General features: G+C 40.2%; 1 protein-coding gene across 8 annotated transcripts in view; it reads right to left on the reverse strand.

The window, feature by feature from the left end:
* ENOX1 (ecto-NOX disulfide-thiol exchanger 1) overlaps positions 1-23,648 on the reverse strand; it is a 394,890-nt gene that overhangs the window by 237,368 nt on the left and 133,874 nt on the right. For all 8 annotated transcript variants that reach the window (XM_072850165.1, XM_072850170.1, XM_072850162.1 and 5 more), the window contains one exon: positions 22,021-22,098. The gene's annotated coding sequence lies outside the window, so the exon portion shown is untranslated. The remainder of the gene's footprint in view (positions 1-22,020; positions 22,099-23,648) is intronic.

Consider the following 23,648-nt stretch of genomic DNA (forward strand, 5'->3'; position numbering starts at 1 on the left):
TCACCAGACAGCAGAGAAAATCTTTCCTCTGTTTATCCTTGAGGGACTAGGAGCTGCACACAGACAGGATGCCAAAACAAGACAAAAACCTTTTGGTATTTTTGAGTGTGCTGGGGAGCTACATGCACCCTGAGACAATTAGCTTCGAAATAAAGCTCTAGGAACACAGAAATAACATGCTCGTGAAATGTGCTGATTATTACAAACACCAGCACTCTGGGCAGACCCCTGCCTACAGAAAGGGCTCCATTAATTCCTGTTAATGGAGTTGCCGCTCTCCAAAGGTGATTTTCAGGCAGACTGAAAAATTAAAAGGGAGATTTGTCCCCTGACACCAGGAACCTTTGCTGCCTGCACACACAGAAACCAGGAGAGAAGTGTCCTAAAATTACACGCCATGGCAACCTCCTTTAACAATAGGCAGGCAGGCATATGGATTTCAGGAGAAATTATATTAATTACTCATACAGATTCTACGTTACAGATGAATTAACAGCTTCCTGTTATGCTATCTGTAGCTCTAGCAATCCTCATGGCCATTAAAACGCAGATTCTGAAGTGACGTCAGCCAAGCATCCCACATCAGCAGAGAACGGTGAAGTCCCAACTCAGACAGGAATGGCACAAAGGACTTCTGACATGTGGCTACCTGACTGCTGAAAGGAAAGAAGTTCTTAAAAGCATTCTCATTTATCTGTTTTGCCCCTTTTCTTTCTAGGTATCTTCTAAAGAGTAAGAACTCCTTTTTCTTTTTTACTCCTTTTGATGAGAGGCTCGTCTAAACCTGCCCTTTACAGAAGCATGGCAGAAACTAGTTCCTATGTGCACTGGTACCAGTGACCCCTTGTGGAAGCAGATTATCTTCTCCTGGTTCATAAATCTACCTGTCAACCCTACCTGGAGAGCGGACAACTCATCAGTATGGATTACTGAAACCACTTGCTGCAGAAATAAAGCTACAGCAAGATAGATTAAAAAATAAAACAAAGATTCCCCTTGGGATGTGACAATTCCTTAACCCCGGCCTCAGAAAAAAATACAACCTTGAAATGGAGAAAAGTGATCTGTAGAACCAGATTCTGAGAAGAGAAACGCAGAAAAATGGCAAAGGAGCTTCAGCAACGATGCTTGATCCAATCTGGTTCGGAGCACACGTTTACTTTATGGCTCATATTTATCACAGCCAACAATGCTGAAAATGTACATTTCAAGGTTGCATCTATATTTCAATTTACAAATCCCTACAGTTAGGGGATTTAACATTCCACCATAAAATCTTGGTCAATGTGACCACAGGCCAAGGGCACTTTTCTTCCTCTAATGTATAATGAAATGTTTTGCTTATGACATTGGTGACTTATAAGTGGATTCAAAATAAGAACCTCAGAAAGAAGGAAAAAAACCCAACAAACTACACAGGAGTGGTTTCCAATGTCATCTACAAATTCAAAACGGCTTGCCCAAATATTTGTTAGTAAAAAACAACTTTGATCCGTGATATGGTGCAGTCACTGGCAACAGAGGTTATTTATGTCAGGTTAGAAACATCTTTAATTTAGCACTTCATTCTTTTCATTCCCACACAGTAAGTTTTTCACATTACAGCTCATAGCATCTAGCTCTGTAGTCCTCTAATGGAGAAATTCATCTAGTCCTGCTCAGCTAGAAGGACAATGGCCAATTAAGGAGCCAGCTCTTCAGGAAGGACAAGAGATTTATGAAGACAAAGGTTGGTCCACGCATGCGGTCTGAGTATGTCTAGATGGCCCTTGCCTGTCTACCTAAAGCAGGCAGGCAGAGAAACTCAGCTCGTACCCAACTTTTCAAGTCACTAGGAAGACTCCAGTCTCCCTCTATTCTCAAGTTGACATTTCCCCCAGCAGCAGATATCCAAAGATACATAAGAATGAAATTTTAGTGTATTAATTAACCAAGAATGGTTAAATATATAGCTCCAAGGCTGTACGTGCTAAGTCAGCACAAGTCCGATGCCTTCCATAGGCTGGTTAGCTCACCTGAGCCAGCGTTACAGCCTGTAACATTACAGACAATCTCGAATTTCCTGACCTTTTCAGTCGGTGTGATAATGTTAACATAAACTTAAAGGAACTGTCATTTCTCTTTCTGAAAACTCTTTTTCTCCTTGGATTGCAGGATCCTGAATCACAGGGAAAAGAAGGCAGATTTCTCAATTGCCTATAAGAAAATGACAACTGAGGCCAGCCTGATGTATGCAGGAACATCTTCTATTATATCCAAAGGGAAATATTTTATTCCGAGGGATGATAAATTACAAGTTTAGCTTAATAAAACTAAAACATTGCTTTTACCTATACTCTTCTTAAACTTAAAATAAAAGGCTTGGAAACGGTTTCTCTTTTAAATAAATATTAGTAACATTTAGACTGTTTTCCACATCTATGGTGTCATAGTCCATGACTTTTAAGTAGCCCCCTAACACCAATAAATTCATGCCTGGGTTAAGTCTGTTTGGTGGACAGTAATTGTTTTGCCTCATTTTACAGAACTGGAGTACACCAGGGGTTAAACCACTTGCAAGGGAACACATGTCAAAACAACGAACTGAAAAATGCAACCAAATGCTGCTGAGCTCCCCTAACCCCTGTTTACATGTTATCAGCATCTCTGCAAAAACCCTAAACACACATACTCCTGAATGACAGTATTAAATGAGTGGTGATAATGCAGAGAGCGGGGACATGAATAAACCTCATTAGGGCAAGTTAGGGTGAGAATCAGACGTGCATCGGCTGCTGTGGTACCAGCCCAAAGTATGTTCTTGCCCCACAGTAAAGAAAACCCAAAGCATTTTGCTGTTTCACCGAGGAATCAACTACCCCAAACTGCTTTCATTTACTGGGGAGTAATGGGATCATATCTTGCCCTATAGATGTGTGTTTGTTGAAATACATTCAGCAATGGTAGCTGTTGCCACTATAACAATGTAAGTGCCACCTTGTGGGTCGTTTCCTTTTAAAAAAATAAATGTAATTAGAACAGCTCGCTTTAGTATAATTTCCTCACCTTTGTTTAATCTCATTTTTAAGCAGTTGACCTTAAATTCCGATCAACCCCAAAATAAAAGGCCTCTGGCAGAGATGTTTGTACTGCATTTCACACAAAAGAAGGAACATATAAGCCAACAATGGCAAAACAGAGCTCCACAGGATGTCCTTGCTTTGAAAATTTCATCCCTAATGTTCACTGAGGCACTTTTATCTACGGTCATCTCTTTTAAGGGATCCAATTTTAAAAAGCCTTCCTCTTACAAGCAGCCTGGCAAGCTCATTGGAAAAGCCCGTTGAATATAAAGATATCTTATGAGCAGAGGTTGGAGGACAGGGCGTTTATACATTACGAGCTCAGTCTATAAGCACAGCAGTACACGTCTGAGTTATCTTAACTCCTACACTAATACTAGCCAAGTAACACGGCCGGATAAGTGAGGGGATTGACACCCACACACCAGCACATCTCAAGTCCAGAATTTCTCCCGCAAGGTCCAACCCCATACAGCCTTATTCACATCTAGCGGTACTTTGCACCAAGATGAACAGGGCATCTTGCGAATCAAGGCACACCACCACGTCGGCATGGCTATCAGAAATCAGCTCCAGGAGGGAGCGCTGAGCACCCTGAGATCCACACTATCAGGGATAAGGCCCAACGAGCAATGCATTAAAGCCAGCACTGCCAGCCCCGCGGGCCAAATGTACTACATCCTGCCTAAAAGCCTTCCTGGCTGCCTGAGTCCATTTAAAATAAAAGAAGTAAGCATAACAACCACTTTTTCCTTTACAAGGGAAACCAAGTAATCTCTCCAGGTCAATTCTGAACGACAGAGAACAATCTCATTTTACCTGAATGCGAGCAGCACCTCCAGACTCCCCTACAGTTCTCTCCCCATTACTTACAGCGTATAAAAAGGGCAATTTAACTGAAGGAGTTTATATTTGGGGCTTTTTTCAGCACTGTTTCCAGAAAATAGCAGATGTTGGTTAATGATCTTTAGACATTAGATCATAAACCACACTCATTTTGAACACTGCAATCGGAGTGATTATTTGTATATCATTAAGCAACAGCCTCAGAGCAAGCTCAGTATATTTCCTTATTGTTTCATTTAAAAACAGAAATATCAGATCACTTTTTATTTTCTATTTTTAAATTTACAGGCTATCAGCAAGGTTCTTACCTTCCCCTCATTCCCTCTTTTCGGCAAAGCAATATATAACCACAGTGTCATTACAAAGTGCAACATTTCTTCAGCTTCACAACACACAGACACAAAGCAGATGACATTTGTCCGCACTGAGACACTGGATGAGCATTAAAACTGAATCTTATGAGTTTCCTTCTTCACAGAGTTACACAGCACGCTAGTCCCTACGAGGGGAATGATCTATTTTAAACTCCAGAAATAGAATCAGATTGTTTATTTGAAAGCGAAGATAAATGGGTTTGAGTTAGACTAGTGTGGGTATACCTGGGTTTACATATATTTAGTCATATAGCAATTGTTTGCATTTTCAAATGCATAGAATGTGTATATGTATATATGCAACATATGTATATGGAGATAGTCTTACATGCACTTACATATACATATATATATATGCACGCATATCTATCTGTATATTCCTGTCTATATGCATAGATATCTATAATTGCTTGTATATACAATAGAATATGTTAAATACTGTAATATATATATTAGCACATACACATATATAAAGTAAAATTCTATCTCATAACATGAACTCAGATTCAGTTTTATCTAAATAGCTACTGGAAATATTAGCTAGGCCTCTAATTCACTAGAACTACACTTAAAAAAAATTAATTACATAATATCTGCTGAGAAATGCCAAGATACGTGAAAGATAAATTAGTTTCATTACAACACATGTAGTGTATGAAAGAAATTAATTCAATAAACATTGCGGCTCTCATCCCACAAAAGCATATGTGAGTCCCAGCGAGTTCAGTTGTAATAACTAAAATTATTCATGGGCAAAAGTGTTTGCAGATCAAGCCTATATATGCGATTTGGTTGTTACATTATGCTAATTTGGGATCTACTATTTCACCATAAAATCTGACAAGACAGAGTCATTTATGAGACATAAATACAGAGAAGTGAATTATAGAGAGTCCTCTACATACATAACAAGATCAATTATTAATTAACATTCGGAGACGAAGATACGTTGCCATAGAGAAATTATTTAAGGGCATCTATTGACAACGCTGACCACGGGGTGGGGTCCTTTCTGTTTGCTCCATATGGGCCGCCATGATCTAAGCACAGCACCCCAGGAACAGCCATGCCCTGGGTACAGCCTAGCCATTTGCAGTTACTGCAAAACCCCCCCTTCCCCTTCTCGGAAGCTGTCTTTCCGTCACTGTCACAGCAAGTTACAGTAGCTGGAACAAGGCAAACCCACGCATCACATTGGCCTGTTTAAAGGAAGAAATGATCTCAACCCCTGGCTGCTACTGTAATTCAGGGAGAGAATTACCTTTCCACCGGTCAGATCCTGCGCTGATGTAGTGAGCAGAGCTCCGCTGGCATTAATGGAGCCGTACAGATTTACACCCATGACAGCTCCATCTCCTGCACTCAAATCAGATCCAGGCCAGCAGTAACCCAGCACATTGGACATGCAGGGTAGACCTCAACTAACTTAGATAATCTAAAAAATTGGGATTGAATTTGAGCATGCTATCTAGGCTTTCTCAGCAGCATCTTTTCCCCTTTGGGGACTTAGAGGGGGTAATTCATCCCACCTACCACATCATCATACGTTCATCTCATTGAACTGTGGACACCTCCCTCTGAGCTAGTCACTCCCAGCTCCCTTCACTGTTAACAGTGGGAAACACTTTTAGGGTGCGATGAATCTGATTTATTTTGCAAGTCTATTTAAAGCTGAGATGATTTCTGTCCTAGAAATGCCTGCCTGTCTCCATTGACTATGCAGGGTGACTAGCTCAGATGTGGGTTACGAAAGTCATCTCACCTATGTGACAGCTTCATTAGCAACAGTGCTTACGCTGAGCAAAATAAAACACAAGCACCAAATGTTACCTAAAACCAAATTTTGAACAGACTAATATTAGCGTAGTTAGAGATACAGATCTCAATGCAAGACAACATTAATACTCTCCTCCTCTGTGCTTTCTGACCAGAGTTTTGGGGGTATGTGATTGCACAGTAGCAAGGGACATTTCTGAACAACAGCAAAACTTGCTCTGTGTCCTGTCTTCAACAGTCTTTGCCAGAGGAAATTTTTCAAAGGACTACAAAAAACCAATTTCTGATAATCTTCCCCCCACAGGCAAAGTCTTTCTGATCCCTAAGTAGTCTGAAATTAGCTCCAACCGTGAAGCATAAAAATTAACACACCTCTACTAATGTGTTTTCACTAACTGTTATAACTCTGGAACACAAATCTGTGGAAACCTCAAACTTATCTGAATCTAGACAGTCAAGATATTGACTTTGAAGCAGTGAGTGCCCAGTCTTATGAAGAAGAATTTCCTTTAAATTAGCATTAAGCATTATGACTTAGGTTTGTCATACCCCAGACTGAGACTTTGTGCCTGAATTACAGGAAGGGAAATGAAGACAGGATGAAATAGAGGAAACCATTTCCTGCAATGCTGTGTCCACAACTTTAAGCAGCCCATTGGAGACACTGGTGATCTGGTCTGCAGGTGGTCAGGACATCTCCACTTCCATTTGGCTTCTTTTTGGTGAACAAAACTGTGTCCCTTAAAAGCCTCGTCCTGTATTTTCCATGCAGCTGTCCTTTATTCCCTTTCAGCGTTTGTGGCTACCATAGGAATAATGCACTTTCCAAGGTAGATAATAAAAACTGCGAAAGGAATCAGCTCCAGATGGGTTACAAAATTGATGCCTTCACCACCACCTTGCAGACATTAATATTAGAAAGCTTTCTCAAGAAAGAGGAGGTTAGGATAGACAAAGGAGAACACAGTAGGAAATACCAATGAAATGTAAGCATAAATGCCATTAATAAATCACAGGCCTAGCACATAAATCCACACAGTAATTCCCAAAAAGACAGCCCTAATCGATAATATATACATAACTCCTCTGAATTTGCTAATTTGTTTTTGAACAGTATGGAACCACTCCCTAATTTCAAAGTGCTGTCCGATGACTCTTTGTACTATGTAAAGTACACGATTTGGACATGTTGACTTCTCTAATTAGTCTATAAATACTTGACTTTTACCCACTGCTTTGGTAAGTGTGATAATTGCTGGGGAAAGGCCAAAGCATTTATGGTCAATCAGATGATGAGAAAAGGAATATGGCCCTTTCAGTGAGTAAAATGTAAGGCATTCTGTGGAAAGGCAGAAGCTATTAGCAGGATCAATATTTCTCCTAGTACCTTAATAAATCATTATATCAAAGAACAGTTGCAGGATGAAGAAAACCTCATTCTACCAACGAGGATGCTTCCAAATCAGCAAATAAAACATCATTTAAATTACAAAGACCTAATTGGTGTACAAAGGCAAACGGCAAGCATAGAATACAGCCCTCTGATGCTAGGCATGTAAGCATTTTGAATCATTAGTGAAGGAAGAGAAGCAGAAAGACAAAGAAACAGCTCTGCTAAGAGCTCCACATGCATAATTTGCAAACTGGTAAATATGCATGAATCCACCACACCATAGCTGACTGATTGCACCATGTTTGGTGTAGATATCATAGGTGGCAGAAACATAAAAGCACCTGGAAAACAGGACGGCCTTTGGTATCTTTACTGTTGTACTGAAAGGAATCCCCTTGCTATTATTTGCACTGAGGCTTTTTCCTCCTCTTCTCTTTAGCTAGCTAAGAAAAAGCTAAGATTTGTAAACATTAGAGGGAAGAAATATTCTAATGGCTACTTTCAAGCAAGGAAACTTCTTTCAGCAGACACTGCACATCACTGCTTACCCGATACAGCTACCATCACATGTAGCCATGTAGCTCTCTTGGCTACAAGACCAAGAAGGAAACTCTAAGTAGAGCTAATTGGAGTTCTGTCCAAGTAAGGATTGACGGACCACAATCATGTACACGTCCCACACAGTAGGTAACCCTCCTAGTATACATATATGGCTGTGAGAAGAAGATAAGGCATGCCAAGCTACTTCATATAGTGTTGCAAACCTACATGTTGCTATGGAGCACACTAGTGCACAGCTTGTGAGCAACCACCACTACCTTTTTCGGAAATACCAACTCTCAGCACTTTTGCTTTATAGTGATACCTTTCAATCTAATAGAGAAATGGTGAAACCTAGTGGGGAAAGAGTCACTAGAGTAATAACTGCATGAGTGCCCACCAGGGAAAAAATGTAATATACTGTTGTAACCACTATTTGAGTTTATTTGTTTGTTTGAATAGTCTGGATTTAGCCCTTTACTAAAGAGTTATTATAGAAAAGCAAATGCTTCTCAGTTGTTTAGTCACTACTTTTGATCCCTGTCACAGCCTTGGAAGCTTGTTCCTAATTTATTCAGAGGTAACAATTGTTGACTTTGTGAAGGAAAGTCAATTGTGGAAGGAATTTCATTGTGGAAGTGGGTACTCTGTGATTCTCTAGTTCATATTTCATATGTTTCTAATTCCATATAGCTGACACTTTAGAAGGTCAACTGTCACATGGCTGGAAAGCTGACATCTCAAGGAAGTAAACAATGCCTGAAGAGGAGGGGAGAAGGAGCATCCTGTTGCTACGTGATACTCCTCTCCCCACTCCGAGCCGGCAGAGATCTTACCCGCCTGTCAAAATTCTCGGGAAAGGCAGAGTTTTGGCCATATGGCAAATGACCTTACGGGGTGCTGGCCATATGCGTTTTCACCATATGTCTGGATCTTTGAGTTAAATCCATACATAAAAATGAACAATGCCCAAATGTTTCATGCTCTGAACTCTATAAAGATGTATTTATTTTCTCAAACTGTAATTTATTCCAAAAAGTAAAGCGGATCACTCTGTCCATAAGTTACGCATCGAATCAGTTTGTTGGCTGATCCTTCTGTTGTAGAAAACATATCAATCCTGCTTACAGAGCATAATATGCCAACTTCAGTAGTAAGGAAACTGCTGTAGCTTATATACTTAACTGCCTATAGGCCTCCCAAGGGTTCTTCCTCTCTTCCCGGGGAGATTATATATTCTTCCCCTCATCTCATGCCCACTAACACATATCAACATAATATCTCTTCTAGCACCCCAGAACTACTTTAAAGAGCAATTGGAAATACCCTTTTTGCCTGTATCCCGAAGTATTACTTTTTGCTTGGCATGTATCAGCTTTGTAGACCATAAACCACCTGGGGCAGGGACTGCTCCTGTTTGTTTATGTCCTTAGTGGCCTAAAGGCATTATCAGCTTTATTTATCAAATTATCAGCAGCAGAGGGAATCATTGTGAGCACGACCCAAACTTTAGCGATCATGTCCAATGGGATCACAGGGGGAACGCTAATGCAGTACATGCGCCCCTTCAATTCTATTATGATAAACCTCTTTTTATCCAGTGCAGTAAAAAGATGCACTAACTCTTCAAACAAATATCCAAGAGCTATTGGGATGGTAGTAAATGGATTCAGCAAAGATTCAGGATTTTCTTATTCTAGTCAGCCTGAACAATTAATTAACAGCCTCCTTGTTTGTCATTAATTTTGTTGCCATAGTAGCCTCTATAAATGGTTTCTAACAAACAAGGAAGATTTATCTTTCTTACTCTAAATCGATCAGAAAACGAATGATTTCACATTCATTTTTGTTTCATTATGACAGGTAAAGCACAGTGAATCATTACAACAGGATCTTCTGAGAAGGATAAGGTGTCAGTTATCTTAAAAAGCAATCTTAAAAAGCAGACCCAGAGATTAAAAGGGAAGTGCCACTTCCATGCAAACAAAAATACTGGCTCCAAAAGAAATATTAAAAAATGACAACAATTTATAAATATAGAAAAAAGTTTCTAGATATTTTTTAAACTCCCATAAGCATATTTTGCTTGGATATAAATATCTCCATGCACTATTTTTTGCTCAAAATTCACAGCTGATGAGAGACCAAGGAAGAAAAACATTGTAAGAGAATTTCCTAAAGAACACAGTTAAAATGAATTAGTTGAAACAGAGGAATTTTTCATCCACTTTAGGTTGCTTGGATTGTAAAGAGAACAGCAGCCCACAAGGGAAAAGGGAGGGGGAGGCACACGTCTGCAAACTAAATGCGGAGTAAGTTCTGGCCATCATCATGTGCTAAGGGTTTGGACATGTTTAGAGAAGTATAGGCTGCAACCTGCAAATTGGATCAATATGTTTCTTGCCTGATAAATTCCAGGAGAGAGATAACAGGTCCATTATTGGAAAAGATTGTTGTTGCCTTTCTTCTAGAGGACAAGGTGACAGATTCTCTTAAAGCAGTAACTGCTCTTTGCTCCTTCACAAAACCATGCTTTGAAAACAAGAGTAATTTCAAACCTCGTCCAATCTATAATCTGTCTCAGTTGGAGTGGCGAGCAGGGAAGAGTTAGAGCATGGCAACGTAGCCAAAGTACTCAGACTTCCTTGATTAAGAAGCTAGTAATAATCCCGGGTACAAAATGCTCTAGTTACATCAGTCAACTCCTTCCACCAGGGAAAACAAAACAAACATGAAGGTGATGGGACTTCTGTTCCTCATTATATTAGTCATTTCCTACAGCCAAACCCAAATGTCCTTCAATATTTTCTTATACTATTGGTAACCAAAGTAATTGGTTCAGCTCAGAACATAGCACAATGAAATCTTATTGAGATCATATTGTTTTGTTCTTTACCTCACCTCTTGAAAGAGCTCAAAGGCAAGCTTTTGGCCATTTCCCATACTACCTAAGGAATATGAACACCAAAGTGCTAGGAAGATCACGCAACCGTGAAAGCCACCTTGCCACAAATACAGAATGACATCAAGAATAGAATAGAATAGAATAAGAATAAGAATAAGAATAAGAATAAGAATAAGAATAGAATAGAATAGAATAGAATAGAATAGACTATTTCAGTTGGAAGGGACCTACAATGATCATCTAGTCCAACTGCCTGACCACTTCAGGGCCGACCAGAAGTTAAAGCATGTTATTAAGGGCATTGTCCAAATGCCTCTTAAACACTGACAGGCTTGGGGCATCAACCACCTCTCCAGGAAGCCTGTTGCAGTGTTTGACCACCCTCTCAGTAAAGAAATGCTTCCTAACGTCCAGTCTGAACCTCCCCTGGCACAGGTTTGAGCCATTCCCATGCATCCTGTCACCGGATACCCGGGAGAACATGCAAAATTCCTGATTTTTTTAGTAAAAATGTTTCCTATAGTTTACACATTCACATTTTTATAATTCAATTTTGGGCTGATAGGACAGTTTCTCTCCTGGGACAGGGTCTTATAAGCTAGCAAACTATAGAGACAAAACATGTAGAAATAAGGGGACTAGGGAGCAGGGGTTTGCCTCTGTGATGAGAGTGAGGGATATAAAGCCCTAGATGTTGGTGAGTAGAGCAGGGGCTTGTTCCTGATCCATTCTCTCTTCCATCACATCCCCTCAGCTGCCTTAGTTCAAGCGTTTGCCTGGCCATGCCCAAAACCATACTGGGGTCATTAAAAAAAAAAATCATTTAAAAAATGGTTCTTTTAACATGAATAATTTCTCAGATCCAATTTAGAAAGAATCTGCTGAGCCACTAAGCAGAGCCGAAGGGAGGGTAACCTCTGGTGATGAGTGTGGAAATGAGAGCTTGAAGGCAGTATGCTCTGAGATCAGATCTGTATAATATAGTATCAAAATAATATAAAAATGCAGCCTAAGAGCAAAGAGCAGGTATGATTTTTGTTCTCTCTGGTTATTTTTAACTGAACCTCTGCCTGTTCATCTATTACACCTTTACTGGCAGAGCTGGGGCAGTAGCAAATTTGAACCCACTTTCAAGCCAGCGTAAAAGTTGGAGAGAAGTCACAGAAGGTAATTTCATTACTAGAAGTTTAATGAAAACCAGCAGCCGGACGGCGAAGCAGCACACAAATTGGTGCCTACGGAGAGGAAGGCAGGCAGAGCAGCCAGCATAAACTCTGGCTGGGAAAAGCCAATGGGCAGATGTGGGCAGACCTGCCGGCTGGCATGGATGTGCCTCCGCAGCACGGGCTGCCCCTTGCCTGCAGGGACATGAGGGGGAGCCAGGAAACTGAGGTGGGAGTTTTAGGGGGCATGAATCCATTAAAAGAGGCTTCTCCACTGCTCACAGAGCAATTTGTTTCCAGGGATCTGTTGTGCTTGAAGTGTTGGGAAAGCCTACCGCAGCACGTGCCTGCATGGTCTGGGTGTTGACACCAGCCTGCTGGGCCCACACTGAGCAAATTCAGGATTGTTCTGCTCAGGGTCAGAGGCAACTGGAAGCCACATAAACGTACTAGCAGTGCTGAGGCCAAGTTAACTGCACTGAGTCAGAGCTAATAAACACTGCCAATCATGGCAATTTACTAGCTTGTACTCAGCATCATGCTAACTGTGCTACACAGCCTCTGGTTGGCTTGGAAAATGGTCAGAGGGAACTCCTATCTACCAGTAGAGAGCTGTGTAGATGTCAACCCTTATCCGTATGTCTGTGGACTCTTACTGAGCACCTGAATCCTGGTGAACTGAAATATAAACCAACCATTTCTAACTTTTTGGGAAATTTTGCAGGAGGCAGTATGGAAGGAGCACTAGGGGAGTGAGGAATGGACTCTGGACCAAGGCCATAGGCTGCTGAGTTACAGCTCTCTACTGGGAGTGCCAGGCAAAAAGCCTGTAGCCTGAGCATATGCCTGGAGGGCCTGGGATTGCAGAGCAGAGTCTAGGTTTGATCCAGGCTCCATAGTTTTAAGCACCTCATGCATTCAGTGGTGAGACTGTCCGCAGTTCAGTCAATGGTCAGTGAAATGCAGTGAAACCTCTTCATAGAAGCAAACAAAATGCTGCCAGAAAGAACACCCACGTACACTTGTTTTTTTATTATAACTTAAAGACCTTAAAATAGCATGTTGCATTTGGCTATCAAACACTCTTTTTTCCTGAAAGCCTGTCCTATGGCACTGCAAGCTGCCTGCTGACTGTATGGCTCTTGACAGAGAGAAACGTCCCAACAGAAATCTCAACTCACTTGAACCTACAGAAGGAGCTACAGAGGTGGAAAAATCAAAGATGCATTGATGGAGGAAGGATTGCAGGACTGACCATTATAAAATCTGGAGGCAAAGGTCTCAAGCATTAAAGAGGAATGCTCCTGGAGGGATTATAGAAAGATCAGAGGCTCAGAATGCTCCATGCCCCAGAACAAGAGGACAAACAGCTCTCTCTGTATATCTACACTTCATTGGGACCAGATTGTGCATTTGATTGATCTCACTCATGTGTGACTGACATGAGAACCTGACAGCAAGTGGTCTGCAGAACTTTGGCCAGGGTTTTGGAGAGATTGCTAAATAGCTCACACACACACACACACACACACAAAACCAACAAGAAAGAAAGAATATTTGACCTCATTGCAGAAGATGCTATGTCTTTAACCTGTTACTCTGTAATCATCTCCTTTCCCTTCTCCCCTTGTTTCTTTGCCACCTAAAAACAGTAAAAAGGCTGTGTGAAGAGAGAAGAACAAAATATAAGGACACTTGGGATGTTTCCATGGAATGAAAGAAACACAGAACATTGTGATTAACTACATAAGTGAATTGGTGGCCTTCAAACATTAAAAGAACAGCATTATGAAGAAATTAAGTCTCCTTTAAGCAAAACACATGATGTCAGTCAATTTTATGAACAAAGTGCCATATTTCAGACTCAGCCCTCTCCTGGATTTAACATATGACCTTTGCTTTCAAGATCCTTGGTCCCTCTGAAACATTTTTCTTTATTCTCTTTGGTGCTGGTTCTTTGTTATTAACTAGATCAAGTCAGGTTTCCACTGAGACTCTAAGAATAGGGACATCTGTGTGTTACCTGTCAAGTACTGCCATAACTGTCTTCAATTGGTCTTGTAAGTCTAGTGCCTCTGTGGAATCCCATATTATTAAAATTGTATGCTGTCTTTCAAAGCCCTTCCTCTAGTCTGTGTAACGTTGCAATGTAGTTTTGGTAGGGGGATGTAAAAGTAGAAAACTTTCCTAAGAAAACCACTAAGTGCAATAGTAAGAATACCACTATTAGCAATAGTGAGAAGAAAGAGTTGGTTTGCTACTCAATGGGAGGAAAAGCTGTTTGAAGGATCAGCTGTGATCAGAAAGCCACAACAGTTAACACTGAAGACAAAGGAGTAGAAATTCAGGTCATAGTAGGAAAAGCAGATTAGAGAGAACTGAGATAAGTTAAAACTTTTCAAATTGGCTGGGCCTTATGAATTTCACCGTAGAATACGTAGATAACTGACTGAGGGAATCTTAGAGCTGCTGGCAATTATCTTTGGGAGGTCAGGTCAGAAAGAGTCAACTCAGCAAGCACTCTGGGAAATAACAAAATAGGTTTAGCCTTGCTAAGAAGGATCTGAAGTTATCCAGTGGATCATAAGCTTAAACAGAGTCACTGTCACATATGTATGAATGTATGATTGGAAATAAAAATGAAAGTGTTATCTACAAGACACATGAGGGAATTCTCCTTTATTACTTCACTTTGGATAGACCTTAGGTCTAGTGTTGGATGCCACATTTTAAGGAGAATGTGACTGATTGACAGCGAGTACTCTACAAAACATGACAAAAAATTGAAGGAATAAATTGTTGTTTAATGCAAAGAAGACAAGACTTAGGGTAAATATGACAAAAGACCCTGAAAATATTAAAGATGGTTGCAAGGAAAAAGGGAATAACCCATTCTTGTTCATTGCAGGTAGGACAGAAGTAACTTGCAGGTTAAGAAAGGAAAAAACTATTTTCTAATGGCAAGGAAAATTAGGCCTTGGAATGAATTGCCTAGAGAATCTCCATCAGCAGAGGCCCTGAGAAACAGGTCAGCCACAGCTCTGACGAGGAGTGTCAACACAGCTGACACAGCTGCAGGGCCCTCAAGCTACCTGCTAATTTTCTATGATTCTAGGAAAAAACACCTGTGGCTAGTTAGCAGGAGAATAATTTTTTGAGTTCTAGGATATTTTGGACAATATCCTAGGTATGTATTACCTTTTCCTTAGTTCATTTTTAATAGTGTTCTGAAAGCTCAAAGTTAAAGAGTGGTTTGACCCAAGATATTCTTTCATCTTTCTACTTTCATTTTTGCTGTTTGAGCAAACTGCCTGGTCGTGCTTTCCTCTGATTCTTATAAAGCCTCTTGAACACACTATTCAGTGGTCTTTTCTTTTTTTTTTTCAAAGGTGGGATCAATGACAGATGATATTAAGTAGGAACACATTATTTCCTGAATGGTTGCCTACAGCCATTATTGGATCATTTCTTCTATAGAGTCAACCAACTCATATTAATGTTGATGTGGATTCCTTTAAGTTTTGCTTTTTGTTTTTTTCACTTGTGGCATCTAATAATCAATTTCTCTATATTTTCCCTTTTCTGACGTGATAATTGACCCTAGAAATCTGAGTCCATCTGGAGCAGTATGTCTTAGGACTCTCAGTCTCAAAGTGCTATGTGTGCTACACTTCAGCCTAGAAAGCAAGCTGAAACTTTATCAAATTCAAGGCTTTGCCTTACTATTACTTTGCACATCCAAAGAAGAGCAATGAAGCTAGTGAAGGGTCTAGAGAACAAGTCTTATGAGGAGCAGCTGAGGGAACTGGGGTTGTTTAGCCTGGAGAAGCGAAGGCTCAGGAGAGACCTTCTCACTCTCTACCACTGCCTGAAAGGAGGTTGTAGCAAGGTGAGGGTCGGTCTCTTCTCCCAAGTGACAAGCCATAGGACAAGAGGAAATGGCCTCAAGTTGCATCAGGAGAGGTTTAGATTGGATATTAGCAAAAATTTATTCATAGAAAGGGTGGTCAAGCATTGGAACAGGCTGCCCAGGGAAGTGGTTGAGTCACCATCCCTGGAGGTATTTAAAAGACCTGTAGATGTGGTGCTTAGGGACATGGTTTAGTGGTGGAATTGGCAGTGTTAGGTTTATGGTTGGACTCGATGATCTTAAAGATCTTTTCCAACCTAAATAATTCTATGATCCTATGATTCTATGACTCTATGATATTGATTGAAATTTGCTGGGTTTTGAGTTCTGAAGATGAATAAATATTGCTCCTGAATTAAGCTGTTGTCAGAGTTTTTACAAGGCTGGCAACAAGGAGCTGAATAATCATCACAGACAGCTTCTAATGGCAATAGCATTGTAAATATATTAATTGGAGGACCAAACTCACCATCGTTCTCTCTCACATACACAAATCCAAAAAAATTCCTTTAATGTTTCCTATTTGAACTTGTAGCCTTTCCACATACTTTAGCTAAAAAGCAGTAGAGAAAGGACATAAACCTGCCAACATTATGCTGGGCTTTGGTGGAAAAAAAAAAAGGATTTTTTTGTAACTGTTCATTTTGGCTGGCATTCGGCCATCTGAACACTCCTTGTTTTTTTAAGTAACAAGCTCTGCAAGTTTCACTGCTGTTTGTGGAGACTTGGGCAGTAGCAGTGACAGTAGATTTGTCCTTCTCTCAACTGGAGAAGATGTTTTAACTGCCTTTCAGAAGTGAAATCAATTCATATCTTTCTGACTACGGCAACAGACTCTCACTGGAGCTGTAGCTTATGACTTTTATCTTGTTGTGACACCTGCTTTGGTCAAGGGGATTACTGATTACTCCTCCTGGAAGGTGTCAATACTGATGATGCTCAGCTGAGCAGCTGTCCTCCCTCTTCTATTATTATTATTCATGATGTGTGATTTGAGTCTTCTGAGGGCCTTAGTGATAGAAAACTTAGCAGTTCTTTGCTGTCTTTCTTTTAAAGGGACCTGAATGGACAATTATTGTTTCAGAAATGTGCTACAGCCACCATATCACCTCATCTATTGTTGAGATATCTCTGTGCAGCCAGAATGTGGGCAATGAAAAGGTGCAAGATATGTCATTATCCATATGCTGAGAGCTATCAGTTGCACACTTATTGTCTCTCCAACAATGTCATTCATTACCTAGTATCATACTGAGAAGAGTTTAAAGGAAAGAAGAGAGAAGACACTAGCAGTGATTCCACCTAGACAAAGCTGAGGTAAAATATGGATTGGAGTCATTTTAATTGAGGGTATACCTCCATAATTAATTATCAAGCTTCTAAATTCTGTAAATTATTTTACACAATTTGTATCCATCTGAAAGTCATATTGACTATATTCAGCTTCTTAACGCTGGCACTTGAGTCAAGAAGTTAACGATACATGGAGGGATGCAGGTATATGGAAGGAAGACAGGAAAAAAAGGTTTTGGAATGGGACCTATAGGAGCTGCAAATGCTTATTCTGAAAAAGAGATAAACAAATGAAATGAACTACAGCGTAAGTCATTTTTCCTTCTAATATTTTACAGATTATCATAAAGACAGTTATGTTCAACTGTTCTCTATCTTCACCATAAATAAGACACCAAATTGCTTCCTATGGAGCAAATAAAGCATACCTTGGATTTTAGAAATACCCTCTAAGTGTTGTGTAGCTCTGGAAGAGACTACACGGGGTGGCACTGAAGTCTTCCTCACTGGAGGATTTTTTATGAATAGATTAGATAAACATCTCTCACAGATTATCTAGACATCTTTGCTCTCATTGGTAACCCAGGCAAGTGAGCCAAATGATCTTTGGCATCCCTAAGGTGTTCTTGATTGTTGACACAAAAGATCTCCCTTCTTTTTATGTAACATCCCAGGAGTTAAGCTCGGCAAAGATCATCATCTAATTGCCACTTTGAAACAGAAGATGATGGGCACTGGGGTGAGAATGGTAAAGAGCCTTACTCCTGATTTGAGTCTATGGACACTTTGTGTAGCTTGCATTCTTCTGGGAAGCAGCTATGATTAAAAAACAGGGAGGTATTTTAAGATGCTTCTGGGCTGTTCCTCCAGCAGAGAAAGCACTCGCCACCATTCCTAGGAATTCCTTAGAAACAACTCAAAACATAAAACCCAATGGAAGGTCCATCTGCTGTCTGGGTTGGTTGGTTTGTTTTCCCTGCATCCATATTAATTTCAGTCTCCTGCAGAAGTCCTGCTCTGGCTGCAGCTTTTACTCAGGTCAGCAAATTCTCATTTTATTTTTTCTAATAATCACTTGTTCTTGTCTTGCTGTGAGCAATAAAAGAACAGTCGGATGGTCACAGACCCTCTAAAACATCGTTCAAATTAAAAAATGCATATATGTGTTCATATCAGCTTGCACATACACCCCATGATTTGGGCATAGTAGTCTTTACAAACTCAGAGTCTTGGTTTAAATTCTGTTCTAATAAAATGCAATTGTTCCTCCATGGCAGCTTTGTGAGATTTACTTCCCCCACCCTCCCATTTTATTCTGCCACATTTCCTTTGAGCATCTAGCTTATAGATTTTCTCCAGCTACCAAGCTATTTCACTTCCATCTGTTCAATAACTCAAATATATGCATCAAATGCACACATGGCACATTTCCAGGTAGTAACGTCCCCTTTCCTTTCTGCCTTTTCATAGCCGGGTAATTTGCATATAAGGTGCGCAAAGATAATACACTCCTGTTTGCCTCCACGGTTCTGATTTGTGCATCAGCTCCCCCTGCTTTCTCTTTGCAGACCTCCACGCAATGCATGCGAGCAGCCACTTCATCACCCTCGCAGCCTCTGGCAGGACAGCTGAGACATGAGCAAGCCCGGTGGCATTGAGAGTTTGGCCTCTCTGGCAGCATGGCTTTAAGGCAGGCATATGTACCTAATACAGTGGCAGCAGGGCTCTCCAGGTCCACGTGCAGCGCTGGTATGGAGGTCAAAGGTATGCTTGCCATGCTTACATGCTCTGGTGGAAAAGTGCTCTCCCTAGGCTGTTCCCCTCCTTTCTCCCTCCCCTCCATGACTTTTGCCAGCTCGGTATTTTCCCAGTTGTGTCTTCCTTACTGAAGAAACAGCAAAACAATGGAGTAGCACTCCCTCCACCAAACCCCCCTAGGAGCCAGCCCTGGCCAACCATGTGCCCAGGAGGCTGTAACAGGAGGACAGGGCAGAGGAGCACAGCGCCGGGAGACGGGGGCTTCCCATCACACACGGCAGCCTATTTCCTTTCAATGCTCTGAAGTGTTTTCACAGCCTTTGTTTTTCTCTGCTCTCCCTAAAACCAAGACACTTGTTTCACCATACGGGTGCCAAGGGCAAAGGTTTGAGGACACCCCAAGAGGCATTTGGAGAGATGCATCATTTAGTGACCCCAATAAAAAAATTTAAGAAACTCCAGCAATAAACGAATAAAACTCCAACAAAGCAAGGATAAGTAACAAAGATGTCAGGGAAAAGGAGGCTTCTCTGGAGAATGGGCAAGGGATCATAAGCAGGAAATAAAAGAGAGATTAAGAAAACAAGAACTGTACAAGAGGAGGAGGTACTTATGAGAAAAAAAAATACATGAAATTTGCAGTGAAAGACATGGGATAAATGGAAAAAGCTGACCTGGATTAAACAAATTATTTGGCTAGACCAGTATCCTGTTTTCCTTCAATGTCAATACCAGATGCTACAGAGAAGTGGTGCAAGAGATACCTACACAGCTGCAGAAGAAGCTTCACCCAAACCCCAGGCCGAGGACTAGTGAGTTCAGCCTTCAGCCAGGCAACTACTGTGTAATTGCTTTATAACTATGTAATATGAAAAATATAGCTGTGATGGCATTCCTATTGATGTAAATATCTATTTCTTGCAAAGGTTCAATGCAACACCTTTTGATAATAACTTGGGGCAATACTTTCCAAGGAAAAATTACACCTTGTATCTCCTTTTCAGTAGAAATGTCTTGCCTTTTAATTTAATTGGTTTTCCTTTGCTTCTGCATTATAATGAAGGTGCAGCACAGCCATACCCAAACTACTTTATGCCACTTAGTATACATATATCTAATATGTACATATATCAAATTAATATCATATTTATCCTCTTTTTAAATGACACAATACTAATTTGTATGTGTATCACAAAGCCATTATTCTTCAGGAATCCGGCTTGTGAACAAGGAAGCTTTTAAAAACATGTTTTAGACGAATGACTTGCATAAGCTTGCTCTGCATAGCAGCTGTTGACTGCATTTGTATCAAATTCATTAGGACACAGGCCCAACCACACTTTGCTTCAGCAAATTTAGCAGCAGCTCTTGGAAGTCTTTGGTGAGCCGTGATTCAAACAACACTCATAGACAGGTCTGGAAAGGAAGATTTTATAAAGCTGCTGCTGCTAGTAAAGGATTTACAAACTATATGCCAACACGTGCAACAAGTTTTCTCCCTTTATCCTAAATGTCTTTCAGTGTTTGCACTTCTTTCTCCCCCTGCCAAAGAAAACCACAAATTTTGCCATAAGGGATATCATCATTAAAGAAAGAAAGAGTGCAGTCATAAATCTTTAGCATGACACAGACCATTCAACGGTTGTGCAATTACTCTGAAAAGCTACTTATTTTTGAACACAGAGCTTTCACTCAACACAGGCCCAAGGCATCATGATCAGATCTCTATCTGCAGTATCTCAACCAGTCTGATCTAGGGCTTTTGCTCATTACGGAAGCTGTAGCCATGTGTGAGGTTTACCTCTAGGTTCAAATAGTTTCTAAAGCATTTTGGAGCTGGGGTGGCTTTAAAAGGTATTACCAAATCATAAGAATTTCCAAGAATGAATTAGAAGTTGTTTTGGATACCTCTCATCCCCTAAATCCACCTGAGTGTGTTTTTGTTTAAGGTTTACAAGCCACTTTCCCAACAGAATTCATACAGACTAATGGCATAGTAAGTGACTACACAGGCAACAAGGAAAGCAATAATACCCAAAGTGCTCTCAGGTAAACCAAGTGAATGAAATAGAGCATATTCCAAACACAAACATTTTTGAAAACTATTATTTAGGGCCAGGTGCAACTCCCACAGATGCTGAGTGTGCTCCGATAGTGCGGTATGACCACCTAGATGGAAAAGTTGATTCCCATTGGCTTCTCTGACCAAATTTCTATTAAAATGCTGTTTGGTACTACCTTTGAAAGCAGTAAGAAATCAAATTTTTCTCTGTTATGTAGCTGCATAGGAAAACATATTGAAATGCAGAGGAGTGTTTTCCACCCTCTAAATCATTGCGATCACGGGCCTCAGTGCTTAGAACACTATTGTTCTGGCTGACAAGGACATAGCATTAGCTACAGGCTCCTCACTGCTCCTTGCCATGCTGACACTACAGGAGTCAAGCCATTATTATTCTGCTCTTTTTACAGTCTCTTAAATATCAACTTTTTTTTTATTTTATTATTTTCTTAAACTTTGCATGAACCTGAGCTCCTCCTGACCCAAAAGCCCCAGAAATTCTGCTGACCCTTTGCTAACTCTGCTTCTCGAAACATCCACAGCTATAGCTATGGGACAGCCACTCACATATTAGCAACCTGGGTGGGAGCAATCGACGGCAGGGCCTTTTAGGGTAATGCAGTTTCAACATGTACTGAAAGACATAGTGGTGAGGTGAAAATGACTTATAGGCCCAATTCCTTTCTGCAGTTCAACTCTATAAACTGCAATAATTCACTTCGAAAGACAGACAAATGGGTTACTATACATTTATACAACAGTAACAGAACAGAATTATGTCCTAAACATTTTGCAAGAAACAAAAATAATTTCTCACACTTGCTCCAGAATAAAATTGGATTTTAATTTGCTTTGCATGCATTCGAGATAAAAAAGATAACAAGTCAGCACAGGAGTCTACATGCTGAAATAGTGAGAATGCAATAGAGTTTACAGACCTGTAAGAAGCAAGGTAACTTCTCAGCGGCCCCATCACGGTATTTCCAAAGGAATGTCACAAATTCTCATGGCCAACCCTGCAAGAAGTGGAAAGAACAGTTAAAACTAGAGGGTTTCCAAAGGAAAAGCAAATAAGATCAGCTGTCTCCTTGGATACGCAATGCTAAAAGTCAGTGTAGAATTGGTTTAGAGGATGTTAAACATTTTAAACTACAGAAGCAGCAATATCATAACAATTATTTAAATAAAACAAAGTCCAAGTTAAATAAAATACAAAATGGTAAGTTGTTTTTAAAGACATGTTATTGAAAACGGTCTTGATAAAAATGCAATGAATATGTGGGACTGGATTGGAAAGAAAAGAAAAAAGAGAGAATACTGCACCAATTTATATTCCCTTTGAACTGTCTGTAATACAGACCTTAAAGTGCATTTTCAAACATATAGCATATCAAAGAAGCAGACATTTATTTCTAGCCATGGCACTTCTAGGCTTTTGGTAAATGAAACCAGAAATAGTCTAGTGGAACTGTGCTGTGTGATAAACCATGTACTGATGGGTTCTGCCCAACATCTGTAAACAATTGTTTTTTCCTTTAACCAAAGGAAAAAATTTCAGCAGTAAACAAATGCCTCGCGTCTTGCATGAATTCTTCAACAGAATCAAAGCAAACCTGTTTCTTCACACCTCCTGCATGTGCTATTCCAAGTCAAAATACAAGTTATATTTCCTGAGATCTATCAGTTGCTATGTTTTCGATCATGACAACCATGATACACAAGGGTAAATCCAATACACTATAGCTTTCTGCTATAATCCCCCTGGAATCCACACCCATTGTTGTAAGGATAATTATCTGGGTATCCCCGAGGCCAATTTTTGCAGTTTTCGTATAAAAATCACCTCTTGCATAAGACATGAAATTTAAAATCATCCCCTTCACAGATATCATTGAGTCACTCCATTACCTCTGGGACAGATATAAATTATGCATTCTTTGATTCTCTTTAAAATTTTAGATGCACAAAGGGACAGAGAAGCATCTAAATGGTACTAAAAATATAAGGCATTCAAGAAAGAAACAATAACTTGTATGGTATTAACTGCTACAGTGATCCGAAGGCTCCCTGCCTGGTCAAGAAAAGCACATAAAGCACTGAAACGTAACAGCAGGCTTGCATGCTAATGGCTGCTAGTGACAAGGACTCATTGAATGTCACTGCTTCACATATTGCGTACTGTTCATTTTTCTTATCTATGTGACCTCTCCTTTGAAATGACTGATGAAACTCCCGTGAATTAGCATCTCCGCTTCTGGGCATTTGCCACCAAGAAGGCATTCAGTAACATCTCTACTAAAATACAAAAATAAAGCAAAGGGAAAAAAAAATCATAATCTTAACAAAAAATAGTCACTATGTCTGTTAAAGGATACTCAGTGTGTACCGCAAAAGGACTGCTTCTCTGAAGCTTCCTCATTACGCTAGTTTTTACCTTGATGCCCTTTAAGAGTATTGGCTTGTCACAATACATGCATTCACATTTCAGACTTGGCTAACATTTTCATAATTGGTGTGAATAAAAAGGAATAGCTGTTACTGCAAGAAAAAAAGAAATGTCTCTGTT

This window comes from Ciconia boyciana, chromosome 1 (assembly GCF_034638445.1).
Source record: "Ciconia boyciana chromosome 1, ASM3463844v1, whole genome shotgun sequence".
NCBI classification, from domain to species: Eukaryota; Metazoa; Chordata; class Aves; order Ciconiiformes; family Ciconiidae; genus Ciconia; species Ciconia boyciana.